This window comes from Equus quagga, chromosome 8 (assembly GCF_021613505.1).
Source record: "Equus quagga isolate Etosha38 chromosome 8, UCLA_HA_Equagga_1.0, whole genome shotgun sequence".
NCBI classification, from domain to species: Eukaryota; Metazoa; Chordata; class Mammalia; order Perissodactyla; family Equidae; genus Equus; species Equus quagga.
In genome coordinates, this window is record NC_060274.1 from 31,911,891 (window position 1) to 31,933,404 (window position 21,514).

Here is a 21,514-nt window from a genome sequence, read left to right on the forward strand (position 1 = left end):
TCACTGTGATGCTGAGATAGGACCATACCACCGTGATGCTGAGATAGGACCACCACCACAGTGATGCTGAGATAGAATCACCACCACCATGATACTGAGATAGGACCACATCACTGTGATGCTGAGAGAGGACCACACCACCGTGATGCTGAGATAGGACCACACCACCATGATGCTGAGATGGGGCATCCTACTTCCCTTCTCAGCTGTCAGAGCGTTTCCCCTGCTTAGCAGTAGGGACTCCAGAGGCCAACCCAGGAGCAATCTCAGCGTACTAAACCTCACCAACTGACAACTCCTCAAGAGAACCCCATCATGGTGGGCGTCTGGTGGTGGGAACCGGGGTCCCATATCAGTAGGTCTTTACTCTCTGGTTTTCCAAGGAGTATTAAAGAGCATCACATGCGGGGCTGGCCCTGTGGCCGAGTGGTTAAGTTCGCGCGCTCCGCTGCAGGTGGCCCAGTGTTTCGTTGGTTCGAATCCTGGGCGCGGACATGGCACTGCTCATCAAACCACGCTGAGGCAGCGTCCCACATGCCACAACTAGAAGGACCCACAACGAAGAATATACAACTATGTACCGGGGGGCTTGGGGGAGAAAAAGGAAAAAAATAAAATCTTTAAAAAAAAAGAGCATCACATGCACTAACTGTAGAATAACCTGCTCCTGTCGGCAGAGGGTCAGGGTCATGATGCCACCAGGGGCCAGCTCAGGGGTTGGAAGATTGGGTTTACTATGGAATGGCCCTGTGATGGACCTGAGTGGGCCCTTCCCCGATGCTGTACTTCATGTGAACTGCATCAGGGGTCCCCTCAATCTGGGGAAGATAAACTCCTTTCCCTTCTGCGTAATCAGGGCTGTTGGGTCTCCCCCATTCCCCATCCTCGTATTCGGTATCACAAAAGCCAAAGAACTAATTTGGCTACAACACAACCCTGCTGAGTGCTGGGAGGGAGAGAAATAAAATATGAGCAAAGCCCTAACCCTCCTCGTGGGCAAAGCTCCTTCGTAAATAAGTTGAGTCCTGTTGCCTGTTCCATGATCAGACGTCCTTCCGGCGGGTATCGGCAGCATGTCGGATGGAGCTCCCTTGTGAAGACAGTCTGCGTTTTCCAAACCCATTCTGGCTTCTCAAGCGTCTGGGAACTGGGAAAGCCAGTTATCCTGTTGTAGTCACAGGCCCATTCTTTCCCCCTTTTGAGGACTGGGGTGGGGAGCGGTAGAGCAGAGCAACATCTTCGATGCATTTATTCATTCCAGAAGCATTTACTGAGCTCTCCTCCATGGCAGGCGCTACGTAGAAGTGGGAAAGAGAAATCCTGGACACTTGATCTGTCTCGATTTTGCAAAGGCATTTTGCAGAGTCGCTAATGACGTCTGCAGGGGACTGAATGTGGCCTCCGCAGATATCGGGCTCTAATCCCTGAAAGCTGGGAGTGTGCTGCCGACAGCGGTGCATAAATGGTCAAGTCTTGGCGGAGGTCATTAAGTTAAGCATCTTGAGTTGGGGAGATTATCCTGGATTATCCAGCTGGGCCCTAAATGCCATCCCATGTATCCTTCAAGGGCGGGGCAGAGGGAGACTTTGCAATGACACGCCCAGGGGAGAAGGCAACGTAAAGATGGAGTGGAGGAAGGTTTGAAGATGCTAGCCTCGAAGACTGAGCGACGCAGCCACGAGCCAGGGAACACCAGCAGCCGCCAGAAGCTGGAAAAGGCAAGGAACAGATCCTCCCTTGGGCTTCTGGGGGGAATGTGGCCTGTTGGCACCTGGACTTCAGCCCAGTGAAACTGAGGTTGGACTTCCGGCTTCCAGAATTGCGAGAGAATAAATTTTTGTTATTTTAAGCCTCAAACTTGTGGAAATTTGTTACAGCAGCCCCAGGAAACTGATACAGCATCCTTGTGGATAAAATAGAGACATGGATCTAGAAGACAGTTCAGGTAAATGGAGTCACAGACACCTGACCATCTCTCTTCATCACTCGGCAAATAGTTCTTGAGTAGCTACAATGCTCCAGGCACAGGAGACAGAGCCTGAATAAGGCTGATGGTGTCCCCACTGACACCGGGTGGGAGGAGGGAGCAGGTAACAAAGAGGTAAGTAAAAAATATAACTGAGGTAACTTTCCTTATTGGTAAGTGATTTAAAGAAAACAAAACAGATAATGTGGAGTTGGGGAGGCGATTATTTTAGATTGGGTAATAGGAAGCCCTTTCTGATGACACAGCCTTAGAGCTGAGTCCTGAACCATCTGGAGAAAGCTTTCCAAGTAGAGGGAGCTGTGAGTGCAAAGGCCCTGAGGTGCGCATGAGCTTAGTGTGCTTAAGCTTAATTGGACACAGAGAGACCAGTTCTGCCAAGTCCACGTGGAGCGCCTTCTCTTACAGAGGGCTCCATGGTTCTGTTGGAGGCCCCGTCCTGTGCAATTTTCTTTCGTTATAACTAAATCAGAAGTAACATATAAGTCATATTTATCAAGTGTGTGGGTAACATAAAGTTGGTAGGACTTGTGCTTGGTTAGATGTCAGTGATTGGGTTTTAAAATACCTTGGCACATGTGAACAAAACCCCAAGGATGACATTTGACAGGGACAAAGTGTGAACCCCTCAGTTGGGACTCAAAAAATTTATTTGCAAGGGGGCCACCCTATAGCTGAGTGGTTAAAGTTCAGTGCATTCCACTTCAGTGGCCCAGGTTTGGGGGTTCAGATCCCAGGTGCAGACGTACTCCACTCATCAGCCATGCTGTGGCGGCATCCCACATACAAAGTAGAGGAAGATTGGCACAGATGTGAGCTCAGGGCGAATCTTCCTCACCAAAAAAAAAAAAAAAAAAAAAAATTATTTGCCTAAGCCAGGAGGGGAACCTGGCTTGAGTGCTGTACTTGTGTGAAGGCCCTAAAGCTTAACATCAGCCAATGATCTTTGGGACTGCTATGAAAAGTGAGGCAGTCATGTAACTTTTTAAAGTCTAGAGGACACAACTCGGGGGAGGAGGGAGCCACGGGTCTGTCTCCTCAGTTCTGAGTGGGTCCCACATTTTATGGGGTCATAGAAACAGTTCGTTCATTCAATTAATGAATGTTTAATGAGTTCCTCCTGTGTGCCTGGCACTGACTAGGCCGTGAGGACACAAGATCGAATGGAGTAGAAGCCTTTGCCGACCTCAGAGAGCTTACATTCTGGGGGAAGAGACACCGTAGACCTAATTATGTAATAATTATCTTGTATTAGATTTTTTTCAGATTATAAATTATTTTGTAGTAATTAAATAATAAAAATAAACGTTACAAAAATACATAACACAGAAAAGAAAAATCTCCCTTAAATTCATCCTCCCTCCCTGGGATAGCCACTGTCCACAGGATGATGCATTTTCCTCCAACTTTTAAAAATACCCATGCAATAGATTTGAAAAGCATGAAAATGGAACCATACTCTTTTTAATTTGCTTTTTTTAGCTAAAGATATCTTGACACCCTTCCGTATGAATATAAAGAAATCTACCTCATTCTTTTAAGTAGCTGATTTGGGCTCCCTTTTATGAACGTACCACTATTTATCTAGTGTCTTGTTGATAGGGACGTGTACTGTTTCCACTTTTTCACTGTTATAAACAAGGTTGCAAAGAGAATTATTTTGTGTATCTGTTTTTGCGTAGCAGGCGGAAGAGTTTATTTCTAAAGGGTCAATTCATGGAAGAGGAACTGCTGGGTCAAAGGGCGTGAAAAAGTCACATGACAGATGCCACCCTGTTTCTGACCATTCGGGTCGGACCTGCATGAGAGTGCAAATCACAGTGCGTGTTTTCTTGCAGCCTCGACAACACAGGATATTGTCAGTAATGTTAACCTTTGCCCCTCTGATAGGCAGAAGGCAATAATATCTTGTTGTTTACATGCACCATTTCCAGCCTACACTGAGATAACAGTCACGCAGGGATGTGCAGGGCACCTATGTAAGGCAGAGAGGCCGGAACTGCTGAGGTCTGAAATTAGCCAGGCCAGGGTGTGGTGAGGGGAGACCAAGGCATGCCAGGCAGTTCACACAGCACGTGCAAAGGCCCTGAGGAGAGAGGGAGCCTGGCAGATCAACAGGACTGAAAAACTTATGGGGGGGCAAAGAGCAGAGGGCAAGGACGCAAGTGAAGAGGAGGCAGGGTCAAACCTTGCAGGGCCCTGGGGCTCCTCTCAAGGGGTTTGGTCTTCATCTCAAGAGAAAAGGAAGCCAATGGAATCTGACGAGATTAGATCAGCATTTTGAACAGATCCCTCTGGCTGTTGTGTGGAGAACAGATTAGGAAGAGGGGAAGTGGAAGGGAAGAGAACATGATGTAGCTATTTTGGGAGTCCGGGTGAGAGATGATGGCAAGCTAGACGAGGGTGGACCCTGGACTGAGGTGGAGGCTGGACGTGAAGAGAAGTGGGTGGATTGAAGAGTTATTGAGGCCAGAGAATTGATAGGAACTGATGCCTGAATGGGCTTGGGTGGGGCGTGTGGGAGAGGGTGGTAACCTGGAAGGCTTCCGGGTCTGTGGGACAGACTGGATGGGAGTTGTCATTAGGATGACGAGACGTCGAAGCAGCAGGTGATGATCAGCCTGAGAACTGAAGATTCAGAGGCAGTAACTGCTTTGGAGAGCAGCCTCTGTGCCCGCAGCACCCTCTGAGACCAGCTGACCATGTGGCCCTGCCGCCCGGGCCACAGCCGAGTGGACTGGGAGAGCACCTGCGCCGCGGCCCTGGTACGGTCTGTCTGTCCGTGAGGGGACAGTGCCAGACGGGGCTGTGAGCCTCCTTCAGGGAATCGGAAGGCAAACCCAAGTGAGTGGCAATGTTTGGAACCGGGGGACATCAGAAAGGTCGTACCACAGGCAGGAAGAGGAAGTCGGAAGGAAGGAGGAGGGAAGAGAAAGGCTGGGTCAGGAGGAGTGGCTGAAGACCCACAGTGCTAGGCCCCTGACCCTGCGTGTGGCCACGTGGCAAGAGCCAGGCTTTCAAGGGGAGCAGATCCCGGGGGTGATTTCCCAGCTCTTATGTGGATGAGCTGGGTAACCTCGAACAAGTCACTCAGCGTCTCTGAGGGTGTGTTCTGTTTTCTCAACTATAAAGTAGACACCATCATATTTATTTCTTGGGCTTGTTGTGAGGGTTGAAGAGATACACATGAGAATAGGGGGGGATATTTGCAACTCAGAAAACCACTAGAGAACCAGTAGGCAGAATTAAAAGTTGAAAAAAAAACTCCTACAAATCAACAAGGAAAAGACAGCCAGCCCAATAGAAAAACAAGCAAAGACTAGAACAAGCCCTTTCCAAAGGAGGATATATTAACATGGCCAAAAAATATATGAAAATATGACCAACCTCGTTAGTGATAAAGGAAATACAGCGCGATTCCACATGCAACAACACGGATGGATCCTATAAACTCAATGTCGAGCAAAAGTAGCAAGAGAGAGGTGACTGTGTGAAGTATGGGTCAATGTATGGAAAGTTCAAAAAAACAGGCATTGAAACTACAGTCAAATACCACACGCACACATCAGATTGGCAACATTGTAAAAATCCGATAATACAAGTGTTGGTGAGGATGCAGAGCAACAGAAAATCTGCGTGCTGCTGGTAGGAATGCAGATTAGTGTAACCATTTTGCAAAGCAGTTTGGCATTATCTAGTAAAACTGAAAACACGCACATCTCACCACCTGGCAGTTCTATTCCTGGATATACTTATCTAAGAGGAACTTCTCATGTACTCTGGAATATATACACAAGTATGTCTATGACTCTGTCTGTGGCCTCATGCTAGAACCAACACAAATATCCATCAATCATGGAATGATGAAGAGACTGTGATATAGTCACACAATGGAGTACTATACAGCACTGAAAATGAATGAACTATGCTATCAGGAACAACATGAATTAATCAACATAAATAAACATAATATTGAGCAAAGGAAATAATACAGAGCATATGATGTCACTTTAAAATTAAAAAATAGGCAACGCTAAGGTATAAACTATATAATGGAGTTCATATTATGTGGCACATACTGTTGAGCAAACTATAAAGAAAAGTAAGGAAGAGATTATCATGAAAGTCAGAATAGTGGTTGCTTCTCGGGGAGGGGATGGGAGGGTCCCGGGACCGGGCGGGGACCCCCAGGGCAGGAGTTCTGGGAGCACTTGAAGGTATTCTAGCTCTTGCCCAAGGAGGTAGTCATGCAAGTGTTCGCTTTGTGATCATTCGTCATACTGTACATTTGTTTTGAACATTTTAATCTAAGAGTATTTTGTTCCCCAATTTGAACAGGTTTAGAAGAAAGATAGCTAACACTTGTACGACGTTTGGCCCAGTGCCCGGTGCAGATGAAGAGCTCAACAGAAGGCAATCTGATCTCCTGTTATGACCCAGTTGTTTGTTAGAGCCATGTTGTGTCCTGAGCAACCCTCCAGCTCCTGGACTGGGCCCTGGTCTCCAGGAGGCTGGCGCTGAGGTGGAGATGCTGGACTCCTGTGTTCCCAGGGTGGCCCCCAAGTCAACCCCGTTACGTAAGACAGCGCTTCTCAGCCGATGCGTGGGGTTCACTGCGCCGCCTCAAACGCTTCCCCAGCGTGCTGCCAAATTTTGGCAATGTGTGAAACATTTCTTTTTTAGCCTCTCTGTTGTTATGCAATTCCAGAGAGCGAGATTGCTAAACCGAGCACCACGTGATGTGGTGCACGGCCAGAGCCCAGCCTGTGGCAGGTCAGAGGTCAGGGGTCAAAGGTGGAAACTGATGGCAAGCTGGTGTGAAGGAAATGAGCACACGCGAGAACTTGGCCTTCTGATTGTATCATGGAAATAAAGTCAGCGATGCAAAAGGGGACCAGGTGAATCCCAGGATAACTGAGGAGGCCATTTCAACCTTTCAAGTGTGTAGCCCCGAATCTGGTATTCCACAGAAGGTTGGCAATCACGGACACAGGGAATCTGAGAAAGTCTCTATTCCTTGCAAGCCTAACTAGTGGAATCTGCCTTCCATAGTTATTGGAAGGGTCGCTGTGTGCAATGGCTAATTATAATCACAGCTGGCAAGGGCTCCAGCCAGGCAGAGGAATCATTCTTATTCTCTGGTACTAGAGGGAGGGCATAGCCCAGCGTTCGGGAGTTAGATGGAGCAGGTTTTGCTGAGAATAAGCAAAAATGTCCTAACAGTGCAATAGGGGAGGTTTGGGGAACAGCAAATGCTCTCTCTCTCTTTCAGCAGAGGCGGCAAGACAGTTCATCCAATGTTTTAGCAGAGATTCCTGCATTGGGCGGCAGGTTGGATGAAATGCCTCTCAAGCAAGGTCTTTGCAAAGAACCCCAAATTGTAAGTTTGGGTGTTGACAGAGCTTCCAGTAAGGGGCTGGACTCTACGCTTCTTATCTATGCGAATCTGAGCCTCCCAACGTCAGCGCGTACCCTGATGTGTAAGCTGTTGGAGCACACATTCACGTTGATGCTCGTGGACTTGCTCAGAACTCTTGAGACAGTAAAATCATTTCCCCTGTGGGGTTGTTTTCTTTTAGTCCTTCAGCTGACAGCGGTTGTAAAGAGCCTTTCTGGCTAGCAACAAAATACCTCTCTAAGCTTTAGAAGAGAAGGAATCTGCATAAAACGTTCTCCCACACTTATTGCTTTAATTTCAAACTAGAGGTACCGATCTTTTCATAAGAACTTCCTGGCCGCTCCTCCCACGAATGGTGTGTGTATGGTGAAGACTACGTGTGCGGCATTAAGGATGGTGTTTAACAGCATTTGGGCTGTTTAGAATCTGCCCTGCAGACTGAAATGATACGTCCGGCTTTGTTTCCAGGGTTACAGAAACTTCTTTGGTCTATTTCCATGACTGTGTCCAGTAGAAATGCACCACTGTCTGCTCGTCAGAAGGAGCATCTGTGACCACCCCCGGGATAACCGAGGCATCCGTGGTGTCTCTAGTTGGAGTTGGCTTGGCTTGAGCCTTAGGTATTTTCTGATAAAACTGACTCGGTCGTTGGTTGATTATTTGACCTGAGGGTGTGAAACAGATCCTGATGTTTTCCATTGGCAGAATGTAAGAGCTGAGTCGCCTATAGTTGCTTTTAAGGTCTTTGAATAATACCTGTTTTAACCAAATGTGTACAGGCTTAGGGATGGTCACGAGTAGAACTTAATTTACCATAGCACCTACGATTAAGTAGTTAATGAAATTATGTTAATTAACTTGAGTTTATTGAACATATACAATTTTTTAAATAGGCTTTATTTTTTAGCGCAGTTTTGGGTCAACAGCAAAATTGAGTACAGAGTTCGCATTTACCCCTTGCTCCACACGTGCACAGGCTCCCCCACTATCCGCACGCCCCACCAGAATGGTACATTTGTTATAATCAATGAACCTCCATTGACGCGTCCTTGTCACCCAGAGTCTGCAGTTTACATTAGGGCTCACTCTTGGTGTTGTGCATTCTATGGGTTTGGACAAACATATAATGACATCTATCTACCACTATAGTATCATCCAGAATAGTCCACTGCCCTAAAAATCCTCTGTGCTCCACCTAATCATCTCTCCCTCCCCCCAACCGCTGGCAACCACTGATCTTTCTACTCTCTCTTTTTCTCTCTCTGTAGTTTTGCCTTTTCCAGGATGTCATGTCGTTGGAATCATCCAGTACATAGGCATTTCAGATTGACTTCTTTCACTCAGTAATATGCATTTAAGCTTCCTTCTTGTCTTTTCTTGGCTTGATAGCGCATTTCTTTTTAGCGCTGAATACTATTCCATTGTCTGGATATGTAACAGTGTGTTTACCCATTCACCTACTGAAGGACATCTTGGTTGCTTCCAAGTGTTGACAGTTATGCATAAAGCTGCCATAAATCTCCGTGTGCAGGTTTTTGCATGGACATAAGCTCTCACCTCATGTGGGTAAATACCAAGAAGTGCACTTGCTGGATCATGTGGTAAGAGTATATTTAGTTTTTAAAGAAACTTCCAAACTGTCCAAGTGGCTGTAGCATTTTGCATTCCCACCAGCAGTGAATGAGAGTTCCTGTTGCTCCACGTCCTAGCCAGCATTTGAGGTTTCAGGATTCTAGATCTGGACCATTCTAGTAGGTGTGTCGTGGTATCTTACTGTTGTTTTAATTTGTAATTCCCGAAGGATATATGATGTTTGCTTGTTTGCCATCTGTATATCTATCTTCTTTGGTGAGATGTCTGTTCATATCCTTTGCCCATTTTTAATTGGGTTGTTTGATTTCTTATTGTTGAGTTTCAAGAGTTCTTTGTATATTTTGGATCACAGTCCTTTATCAGATACGTCTTTTGCAAATATTTTCTCCGAGTCTGTGGTTTGTCTTATTCTGTTGAACATACGCTATTTTAATGGCGTTCTGCTGGATGTTGCATGGGCATATAGAATATATTTAAGACAATTTCTCCATTTTAAGTTGCCTATTAGGAAATATCTATTTCCTGGAAGCAGAAAGATCCCCATCGCTTCTTTTGTTGGCTACTGGTGAAGCTCTTAGGTGGATCGTGGGAGTGGTGAACTCTCCGGATAACTGGTGTATTTGGGAAACTCTCTTGGACATCGTTTTCTGTGGGGAGAATTCCATGATAAATCGTACTCTGGTGGCTTATGTATAGAAAAGCTTGAGACTCTGACTTGTTTGGGAAAACAAAACGTCATTAGTGTTCTAAGAAATATTAATGACTGACATTCGTATGTTCCTTTGCTTATCACTTTTACTGGCATCACCTCATTTGAAGATTATGGAGCAGTGAGGACTTACCTAAGTAAGAAATATGGTTATTTGACCAAGAGAAAGAAATTTTATTTTATTTATCTGGCTTTTTTTTTAACTTTGAAATATTTAAAAATATTTAGCAGGAAGAGATCATTTCCAAATAGTTCAGAGTCACTGGTCGGACACCTCACATGACTTCACATGTGGAGTCAGCATCTGCTTATACTGAATGACACAGTATCAGACAAGGAACATGACATGCTTAAACTTCAATCAATGTTAAACAAACTCTTCGGTGCATCCATTTGTAGGCAAAAAGCAGGGCCCCCAAACCTAGTGTGAACCGGATGTCAGATATGTTCCATTTGGATGCACCATATTAGCTCTAGTCAATGGGGGCCAAGGGCATTTTGGAGCCTAAGGTCCAGCTCGAAGTCTTCAATGAAAGGGAAATTCAAACATTTAGCTAAGGAGTAGTATGAACACTAGTGAGACAGCGTAATTGTTAAGACCGACCAGGAGCCAGAGCCAACATCTAGGATATGTGCTCTCAACACTGCCCGTCCCCAAGAGGAAGAAACAGTTAGGGTGCCCGATTTACCATTTCCCCAAGAAAGCCAGAGAGTGAGGGAGGGCAAGATGGGCAGGAAAGAGAGGGGATAGTTGGACCTCCGACCAGGACAATAGGCTGGGTCCCCAGCTGCAGTCCCTCTTCTTGGTGAGAGCGATAGAAAGGTTCTTCAGAATTGCCCAGGCTGTGAGTTTCCCAAAGACAAAGATTGAAAAACAGTTGCAGAACATCAGGACTAGCAGACATCTGTGGCCAGGGCCCTGCAGTGTAAAAATCACGGGTGTGGGCACTCCGCGTGCCCAGAGGCCAGGCCTACCTTGTGTTTGTTAGTTATGTGACCGTGAGCACCTTGTTTAAACCTCTGAGACTCGATTTCTTCATTTGTGAGACTGGAATAATGATTTCTGCTATGCGGTACTGAACTGCGAGGATGAACGATAATTCACGCCAAATACCTGGCCTGTAGCAGGGACTCAGTAAATGTTAAGCGATTTTAAAGAATCGTTCAGGCTTTATTCGTGTGTTTAATGATTGCCCTGTAAGGAAAGGCCAGTAGCAGTTTCAATACACTTCTGCTTGTACTGCTTTCCTTGGAAATGAAATACTGTGCACAGTGTTACTTTCTTAAGAGTATTATTAAGCATCCGTTCACTAGGATGCTCAAATGATGTCTCATTGGCTCTGACTGGGTCTTGTACTCCTCCCAGCATCACTTGCTCTGGGGGGCATGTGAGGGGTTGGTCAGTGCTGACCGGCTTGAGCACAGGAGAGCCGTCTCCTGCAGCCAGGGTGGGGCTGGGCTGGTTCCCCCAGCCACATCCCCAGGACATCAAGGACCCGTTAGGAAAAGGGAAGGGGCAACGGATGTCAGCACCAACGTTCCTCCCCTCTACGCTCCCCTCCCCAGGCCTCTTTTCACCATGCTAAACAATTCTGGGACTTTTAACCTCTTGTTGAAAGCCTTGAATTTTAGATCCTTTCTTTATCCTTATGGATCTTTTCTCAGTCTTCCCCAATCTTTCCTGATTTAGACCAGATGCAGTAGTAAGCAGACAAATCTCCAAAGCTCTGTAAGCTTCAGGTTCCCCATCTATAGACTGATTAGGATCACTGTATCTACCTCTCTCCAAAGATCACCTGAGATGATGTATGTCTGCGTGGCGCACAGCGAGCTTTGTATAAAGTTTACTGACAAACACAGTCCTACTTCCCGATGCTCGAATCCTGTTCTCCTACTTGTGTTTTTCTCTCTTTCATGCTTGTTTCTTACCTGCAGCCTTAGAGTCCTTTTAGTGCTCTGCTCCAGCTTCTGTTTCTGTTGGTTTTCTGCTTCTTGTGTCTGTTTCTGACCTCGTCTCTCATTTGCCAGGGTAGCTGTCTGTGCCCGGAGGTACGACAACAAGAGACAGTGATTCCAGAGGGCGGAGAGGAGGAAAGGAGCGGCAAGGAGCAGGTGGAGGGGAGGCTGGATGCCCCCTGCCCCCAGGGGCGCAGCCTCGCCCCTGCTTAACCAGGTGTCGACTCCCGTACTTGGAGAAGGAAGAAGACTGTGTCCTATTTGTTCATGTGAATTTACGTAAGAAACACAGCCTCAGTCGTTAGGCCTCGGGGCTAATTTGTCTATGTACTGCTTCAGAGTTGAGCTCGTGGGTTCATTTAGTTTGGAACTTTGAAGGATGAGGCTCTCTCTCTCGAGGAGCTGAGGAAGCTTGCTCCGGTTGCATCAAAGATGCTTTGTCCTCACCTTCTTCCCTCCTTTGAGACTCCCCTCCTTGCTTTGGCACGGGGTGGGAGTCGGGCGTGGGGGGGGTGGGGGGAGCTGAGAGCATTCCTACTCAGTTTCCCGTGCAAAGAGCTGCTCATGAGTTTGTCCCCTCACACAGACTGGAGGAGACCGGAGTTTCCCAGAATGCTGCTTGCCGTTCCGTCTTAATAATCAGGCAGGGATAATAGCTGACATCGATCGCAGGCCATTCTAAGCACTTCGCATGTACAGCAATAGCAATAGCTAACAGTTAATGTGGTGCTTACTCTGTGCCGAGCGCAGTTTATTTTGTGTATATATTAATTTACGTTATCCCCTAGTCCTCCTCTGAAGTAGTGACTACCGGCATCCTCCAGGTACAGATGAAGAACTGAGCTCAGAAAGCTTCAACAACTTGCTCAGGGTCATTCTGCTAGAGTTAGGGCCCGGATTCAAACTAAGATTGTTGGGCTCTGTGTTCTTAACTAGTATCCTCCCCTACCTCGCCAGGTTATCACACCCATTTTACAGATAAGGAAACTGAGGCACAGTGAGAGGAAGTAGGCCTGGATTCAAATGGGGGCAAGAGACTCTGGAGCTGGGGTCTTCTCTGCTACGTCATGTGACCTCCTGCAGGGACGTGTTCCAGTCTCACACTTCACACGGGGAGTGACCTGAGGACCCCTGCGATGGTGTAACTCATCTGGATCAGCGAGGGACGCGGCACAGAGCGCAAGCCCCGTCAGTCCTGGTGTTGCTTCTGGGCCTGGAGCGGAGCGCGGGGCGCCGCCCTGAGGGCCGGAGTGCGGCTCTGGTGCCAGGAGCAGAGCCCACCTGTGCGGTCCCTGCTTCCCGACCTCTCCTTCATTTCACCCAGGGCTGTTGGTCAGGATGTCCTGGGACCCGCAGGGGACTTTGAAGCATCAGACACCACAATCATAGCCCCACCAGTTAAATGAGGGAACGAGCAAGGGGAGACATCATTCAGAATGTGACTTATTTGTTTATCCATGCCCTGTTCCCTAAGGATTCATGACCGTGTACAGAAATGCCTTCACTCTGGGAGAGGGCATCCGTTAGGCGTGTGTGACAGCGGCTGGAATCCCAGCTCCCTCACTCCCCTTCCCGGGGAACCTGGACGGTCCCATCATCTTACTGCTCCCTGGCTTCCTTACCTCTAAACTGGAAACGATGTCTTCCTGGTGGGCCTGGGCGAACATGGACGACAGTTCCCGTCAGGTTCCTAGTGCAGGGCTGGCCCGCAGTAAGTGCTTGGTGGTTTACTGTTATTACTGCAAGGTGGAGAGCGACGCAGCATGCGCCAAACCAAGGGGAGGAGCCATAAACCGAAGCCGGATGTGAGGCCCGCATGAAAACACCTATGGGCCGGCCCCATGCACCCTCTCAGGCTGGTGTGAAGAGGAACCTGATTACTGAATCATTCCCAGAGCTTCTAAGAGGAAAACAGTGCTCAGGAGAGGCAGGATGCCAGGCTGGGCGGGAAGAAAGAGCTCTGTAGGGTCCTTCTAAGGAGGATGCTGCAGTGTTGCAAATGGTGTCCACAACCACTTTAGAGTAAACCCAGTGACTGGGGCCACCAGCTGTCCCTAAGAGAGGCTAGTGGCAGCAAACCACAGCGTAGTCCAATAGAAATGTTCCACCAAAAGCCGGTGTAATGGAGTCCACGCATAGTCTGCTCGGCTGCTGTGACTCCACCAGGGGTGACAATAGGTCATGCTTCCTGGGCACTGTGAGGAGCCAGCGAGAGGCTGAGCCCTTGCCTGTGCCACCTCATTAAGTCTTACAGCAACCATGTGAGGCTGGGAAGGTGGTCCTCCCCATTTTGCAGATGAGTAAATGGAGGACCGGAAAACAGGGTGAGAAAGCTGCCCGGGGTCATTGAGTTCGTGAGCCCGAGCCAGACGTCCTGCTCAGGCAGGTGGCTCGGCGCCAGTACCACGACCCTCTGTCGCTTTGGAAAACCGATTGGACTCAGCATCCTTGTGACGGTCCTTGCCAGCTGAGCCTTTGAGGAATCCCGGGCGGCAGTGAGTTCGAGAAAATGTCCAGCCCCTGCCGAGTTCCCCAGGGGCAGTGTTTTGCTCAGGGTCTTGATCCAAAGGCGCTCGTGGCCTCGGCTCAGAAAGGGGAGGGCAAGCAGGGAGCAGGGCCAAGTCCTGCCTTAGAAGTGCATCTTCGGTCCACTGTCACACGCAGACACATGGGTGACGGAAGACCCGAAGTGCTCCACGCAGCACGGCTGCAGTAATTTGAGTCTGAAAAAGTGTCAAGGCAGTTGCACCCCTGTTTTGGCTATTTCACAAAAAAATGAGTATATGGCACTCATAGGATACTCAGCGTGCATTCCTTTTATTGTGATTTTTGCCTAATGTATTGGACCCTCTAAATTGTCTGGCAGGAAACACTCTCAAGGACTCCCTACCCTGTGACCCCCATCACAGTAGAAGGTTCCAGAAAGGCCAGATGCAGCATTGTGCTGTTTCTGCCTGGGGGACGTTGCGTGGTTGTCATTGTGACACGAGCAGGACTCGAGCGGTGCAGCCTTCTGGGCTCCCGTTCTTCTGCGGACCCTGATGGATGGCAGAGCCCCACCTCCCCTTCTGTGAGAGCCAGGCCCTCCTCGGGGTTTCCCAAGATGGTCTCTGAGGACTTGTGGTGTCCAGCTCTGCCCGCCACCCCTGTCCGGGCCTGTCAGGTCCTGGTGGGGTCTGCTCTTTCGCTGCCTTTGTCACCGCCTGCTGTGCAGGGCCCCAGTTCCCTCTCCTTTGTGTCTGGGGCTGGGGAGGCAGCCCACTTGTGCTCACAGTTGGGTCTAACGTGGAGGAATTGGAGCACAGCACAGCAGAGGCCATAGCAGAAAGCCACATGTTGTGTCCCTTATCGGGATCGCGCACCATGCTCCCTCAAGCCCTGGCTCCCCGTTATCCTCCTGAGTCTGCTCTTCCCCCCACTTACCGCCTCCTCCAATCCCCAGACTCAGCTGCTTCCTTACGGAGGAGCAGAGTGTGGCTCAGTCTTCGTCTTCCCCTGGGCTTCCCAGCCGAGCCCGGAGCTTGCCTTTCTCACCCTCCAAGTCCCATCGAGGCTCACGTGGTGGGGTTCTTCCCTGTGCGATAATTTACCTCCTAATACGTGAAAGTGGACACACCCCTGGTTTTAAATAGACCTCCCCTCCCACCCTCCCCCCCCCCGCCCCATCATCTGTATCAGCGGTTACAGAATAGTTGGGAATTAAATTTTTGTGAGGCAAGACAAAATACCACATAATAAAAATGACCGGAAATGAGCTGTCAAGCCATGAAAAGACAAGGAGGAAACTTAAATGCGTCTTACTGAGTGAAAGAAGCCAGTCTGAAATGGTTTCGTACTGTGTGGTTCCAGCTACATGACGTTCTGGAAAAGGCAGAACTACAGAGACAGTAAAACGATGTGTGGTTGCCAGGAGCTGGGGGAGAGGGGGAAAAACAGGTGGAGCACAGAGGGTTTTTAAGGCAGTGAAACGAATCTATATGATCCCATAATGGTGGGTATGTGTCCTTATACGTTGTTCAAACCCATTGAATGGACAACACCAAGAGTGAGCCGTGACGTAAACTGTGGACTCTGGGTGACTGACGTGTCGATGTGGGTTCACTGATTGTCATAAATGCGCCACCCTGGTGGAGGTGTTGAGAATGGGGGAGGCTGTGTGTGTGAGGGGGGCAGGAAGTATATTGGGAAATCACTATACTCTCTGCCCGATTTTGCTTTGAACCTAAAACTGCTCTAAAAATAAAGTCTGCTTTTAAAAATGACCGGAAGCAGGAGATGGCTGCGCTGTGGTTGCGTAAGGAACAGCGGTGTTGAAAATAAAGCAGGAGAAGAGGAGACGGCTGTTGGCTGGGGTGGCCCCACCAGGCTTCCTGGAGGAGAGGTGAAGGCTGGATTGAGTGATGAGGGGTGAACGGGATTGGATGAATGGAGAGTGAGTAGGCGGGCGCCAGAGGGAGGAGGAGCAGCCTGAGCAGAGGCATGGAGGTGGCATGACGCGTGAGCCAAAGGACTGAGCGGTCAGCAGGAGTCCAGGCTGGTGGGACGAGCAGGGATCCTGCCCAGGTGAGAAGGAGAAGCAGAAAGCCAGCTGTGGAGACCCTGCCAGTTGGTTCCTGGTAACATTTTGAAGGGATCGTGTTGATTTCTGGTCCCTGTGTACGAGACACTCAAGAACGTAAACTGCTAGAACGCAGCTCTCTAATTACGTCTATTTCTTACAATGTGTGTTTGTTGATTACCGGGAGCTGTGAGACTTGAAGGTGTCTTGTGCACCAGCTGAACTCAGTGACTCTAGCATCTCGGGTCCGGACAGACAGGGAGGCTGCCCAGCGCTGGACCGCGCTGCTCCAAAGGTGCTTCGTCCGCAGTGTGGGCAGCCTTGACTGAGAGAAGGCAGCAAAACGCTTAGCGTTCGAACCCCACGCCAGTGTCACATACACCAGTGCGTCTCAAACTTCAGCCTGTGTCTGAGCACCTGGAGGAATGGTTACAACTCAGAGTTTTATAACTCCCTACCCGCTGAGATTTGGATTCAGTACATCTGAGGCAGAGGTGGAGAATTTGCATTTCTAGCAAGTTCCTTGGTGATGCTGACGCTGCTGGTGGGAGATCACACTTGGAGAAGCACCGGTCTACTCCAGAGCCCCATGGTTAACTTATAAAGCTTTTCCTCTCCAGTTCTTGTGTCTGGAAAGGTGTGCCCTAGGGAACTTCAGATTTGGGAAGAAGAGTGAATGGAAGTCAAAAGATGGAAACAACCCAAATGTCCATCGACAGATGAATGTCAAATAAAATGTGGTATATCCATCCAATGGAATATTGTTCACCCATAAAAAGAAATGACGTACTTCAACGTAGATGAACCTTGAAAACATTATGCTAACTGAAAGAAGCCATCACATGAGGCCAGGTATTGCTTAATCTCATTTGTATGAAGTGTTCAGAATAAGCAAATTCATAGAGACAGAAGGCAAACTGGTGGTTGCCGGGAGTTAGGCGTGGGAGGGAATGGGGAGTGACTTCTTCTTGGGTTTCTATTTGGATGATGAAAAGTTCTGGAACTAGACAGTGATGATGGACACAATGCACAACATTGTGAATGGACTTAGTACCACTGTATTTACGCTTTAAAAGGGTCAATTCTGTGTTACGTGTATTTTACCGCAATAAAAAATAAAAAGAGTGAATGGAGTGCTGTTCTAATTCAACTTGTGGGGCTGGGGGAAGGGTTTACAGGAGGAGGGCAGGACGTGCAGAGGGCCTAACCCAGTGGGTCCCGGCCCCCCTTGCCTGAAGAGTCACCTGGGAGTTTTTTTACCCCATACCCTGGTCCAGCTGCACCTCAGACCAATTAAATCGAAATCTCTGGAGGTGAGGGCTAGGCCCCCAAAATTTTAAAATTCGCCCCTTGATGATTCTAACGCACAACCAGGATTGAGAACTGGCCTAAAATCTCCAGGGCCAAACTGGCTGAGGACCTCTGTGCAAACTGACTTGAACTTCATCACAGACAATGTGCCTTCATCTTCTCCCAAATCGGCTTGGAAGAGGAGTGTTGAGGAGAACGAGGAGGCTTTGCAATCAGTTTGAAAATTGGCTCCACTACCATCTAGCTGTGTGACCATGGTCAAACCACATAACCTCTCTGAGCCTTTGTTTTTGCCTATGGAAAGTAGGAGTCTGTTTTCCCCTACGGAAAGAACACTTCATAGGGGCTTTGTGAGGCTTAAATGAAACACGCCAGTTACCCTGTTACAACAGTGTCAGACAGTTTAGTCATCATGCATCTCTTTGCATCCCCTTCCAGACTGGAAGGGAGACCCAGGGCCTTGTCTGTGTGAAACCCCAGCACTGCAGAGTCTTGTACTGTAAGCTCAATTTTCTCCCTCTCCCCGAGAGGAGGGACATATTTAGATTGGAAATTAATTTTAATAGCCCCTCAAATCCATAATCTGGAAGCGCAGGAGGTTGTGAGCCTGGTAGAAATCCTTTTTGCTCTTCCTTTTATAACGATATGAATATACTCTAAGATAAAAACATAAAATTCATGCACAAATTCCTGATGATACATAAAATCATTTGGATTTTTTTGTATTTCTGTTCAGTCCTTATTTGTAGGTAATGCAGGTAATATATTTTTATTCAACTATAATTAGGGCATAGATACAATTTTATATTCTGCTTGCTTTCACTCAGTACTTTATCTTCTGCATTTGTCGTGTTTCTGTAATTCTTTGTTATTGACCTTTTAATGGCTTCATCGTATTTCATTGAGTAGCCCTACTGTAGTTTACTGTAATATTCCTCTGTTGTTAATCCTTTTGATTGCTTCCAAATTTACAATATTAGAAATTGTACTCAATGAAAATATTTCTGCATATAACTTTTAACTTCCTTTGGCTTATTTACTTAAAATAAAATTCCCATAAATTTACTGGATCAAGGGGTCTGAATATTTTAAGGCTCTTGAACACACCCTCAGATCTCTTTGGTTAAGGATTGTGTCAATTCACACTGCCACCACATGGTGTGGGTGCGTCATTTTCAACAAGTTGCCAGCACTGAATTTCATCATTTGAAAAAGGTTTATAAATTGTGTAGCTATAATCTAATTTAATATAAACTAATGAATTACAGTGTCGAGCTTTTTCCCGTGCATAACATTCCTTTTCTGTTCCTCTCCTGGTAGCATCCTCGCTATCTTGTAAACTGCTGGAGGGCAGTTTACAAACCTTGCACGTTGTAGAAAATCAATGATTACTTTTTGAAGCAGTGAATAATTCAGGCAATCCCTCTTCCCAATAATTCTTCGGTGTTCTAACAGCAGAGGTTTTTTTTTTTAAACTAAATTACACTTTATTTCAGTTATGTTGGCAGCCTCAGAGAGTTCTCTTTGCTGGGAAAACGTATGAAGATTTCCACGTGGGGGGAAGGAGACCACCCCCACATCTCCAAAGGAAGGCAGCAAAATCATTGCTCTTTCCTCCAGCCTCTCTCTGTGCTCCCATCCCATTTCCTGTCGGCTCCAGAAGAGCCAGCTCGAGACGAGCCCAGGAAAAGCTATTTGTAGAGTGCATGGGAGAAACGTGAACACAAATAGGCCTTCGTAAGCTACGGAGCTCGGTTTTCACTCTTTCAGGCAGGAGGTCTGTGCATCCCCAGATGGTAGTGTTTGTGATTTGGTCCCCATTGACTGGGACCATTCTTGGTGATGAAAAGCTGCCATGAGTTCAGTAAGGCTCTTAAATAACTGTGTATGTACTTTATTAATTACAATAGCATCTACATCAATTTCAAAAATAGTAGTAAAAATATCCAGGAGACAAATCCATCCAGCGACACGTGATATTTGGCGCACATTTGCATTCGCGAGTTCTTTGCGTCGTCCTTGTACAAAGTTGGGAAATGCCGCTCCGAGAAGAAGCCAGTATCTCAATATTATAACTAGGAGGTGCTTACCCAGTTAAGATGACTAGGGAAGTGCTTGTCATTGCAGTTAACACTTGACTAGTGTTTAATGCTCTAACCTGCTCCCCACTAGGTCTCAGTACTCCGCCTTAATTTTTGGAGATGGCTCATTTTAAAAGTCCATTTCCTGCTTGTCCACCTTCTTCAAATCAGTGATGGCAACAAGCAATTAGCGGCATTTCTTAAATGTCTTGCTACCCGAAATGACATCTCATTCTAGTTAAAAGGTGACAAAGGCTGCCCCCTCCTCTGTTCCCTTCATTGACCACAACCTCTTGACGTCTCCCTCTGTCTCCAGCTTTGTCTAAGAACTAGCTCACCTCTCAGAACAGAGGATGCCATATGTGTCTACTGGGGAGGGCTTGTTTGTGACTACGAGTTTCAAAGGGAATTTATACTGCCGGTTGGCAGAGTTGACACGTACCTACATTTCCCACGGATCCACGTCATCTACTGGACGAAGAGTCCTTGTATCCTGGCCGTGCCTTGGGTGTCACAGGGACGCGGTAACCCACCTTTTATGCTCTTTCCCTTTCCCCATTTCCTACGAAGACACTCTGGCCCTTGTTTACTGTAGCTTCACTCTTCAAAATTCAACTCAGCGTATATCACGTCATGGATTCTTAAACTCAAGGAAACAGACAGAGCACAACCCATGGGTTTCCAAGCCTGACTTTTCATCAGAATCTCGTGGCACACTTTTCTCCAGTGCCTATTCTTGTCCCCGCACCTGTTCTGATTCACTAGGACTGTGTGTGGACATGAAACCTGCATTTTGTTTGTTTGGGTTTTCTTAATTTGCTAGGTCATCAGTTTATTATAAAAGGCTCTAGGAACATCCAGATGGAAGCGATGCATCAGGCGAGGCCTGTGGGAAGGGGTATGGAGCTTCCGTGCCCTCTCCAGGCACCACCCTCCCAGCACCTGCCCGTGTCCACCAACCCAGGGGCCCCAACACCTGCATTTTTAAAGCTCTCCTTGTGCTTCTCGTGATCAGCAGGTTTCAGATCCACCAACCTAACCAGGCTCCCAGGCCAAGACTCCCTGGAATGTCATCTCCGGCAGGTGGTGACGCAGCCTGCACTGGAATCCTCCAGGCCATGGGGCACTTGCTACTTTCACAAGGGGCCTGCGCTGAAAGAGCTCTTCCTGATGGTGAATTGAAAGGTGTTTCCACCACACAGGCTTGTATCTAGTGGTCTCAATTATGCCTTTTAGAGCAGCACAGAAAAAAGTGATTCCTGCCTTTTCCCCAAACACTGGAAGACAGCTAGTGTTCCCTTCTCGGGATCTCTCTTTCCATTTCTGGGCTCTTGGTCCTGGTTGCCCACCTCTGAATGCAGTTGCAGTGAGTTTAGGTATGTCTTTCAGATGATCTCTCATGAGAACTTTATGGAGTAGCTCTCTTCCCATGTTTGAGATGACCGAGGGCCAGTCAAGTTAAGTGGCGTGCCCTGGTTCCTACTAATAAGTAGCTGAATTGAAATTTGAACAATCTGACTCCAAATTCTGCACTTTTTTTTTTTAGAGGAAGATTAGCCCTGAGCTAACATCTGCTGCCAATCCTCCTCTTTTTGCTGAGGAAGACTGGCCCTGAACTAACACCCATGCCCATCTTCCTCAACTTTATACGTGGGATGCCTACCACAGCATGGCTTAATGAGCAGTGCCATGTCCACACCCGGGATCCAAACCTGTGAACCCCAGGCTGCCGAATCAGAATGTGCGAACTTAACCACTGCACCACTGGGCTGGCCCCTGCACTTGTAATTAACGTATTATACCCCCGACTTTTCCTTTCTTTGGCTTTAAATGAAGACAAATAGATGTTAAATGAGTATTAAATTGAAGTGTATAAAATTGCCCCCCCCCCCCCATTCTGCTCTCTAGAGGCAGCCACAGTCGA

At 47.7% G+C, this 21,514-nt stretch overlaps 1 long non-coding RNA gene across 8 annotated transcripts in view; it reads left to right on the top strand.

Annotated features, from left to right (window-relative positions):
- Nucleotides 1-17,327, top strand: part of LOC124244265 (uncharacterized) — a 19,312-nt gene extending 1,985 nt beyond the window's left edge. Inside the window, exons 4-7 of one of the 8 annotated variants that reach the window (XR_006889922.1) lie at nucleotides 1,292-1,945; nucleotides 6,323-8,002; nucleotides 11,713-11,919; nucleotides 12,598-17,327. This is a non-coding gene — a long non-coding RNA (uncharacterized LOC124244265). Of the gene's footprint in view, nucleotides 1-1,291; nucleotides 1,946-6,322; nucleotides 8,003-11,712 lie in introns of all 8 variants that reach the window. The other 7 variants (XR_006889929.1, XR_006889925.1, XR_006889928.1 and 4 more) reach the window with 7 other exon arrangements.
- The last annotated feature ends 4,187 nt before the right edge of the window (nucleotides 17,328-21,514 follow it).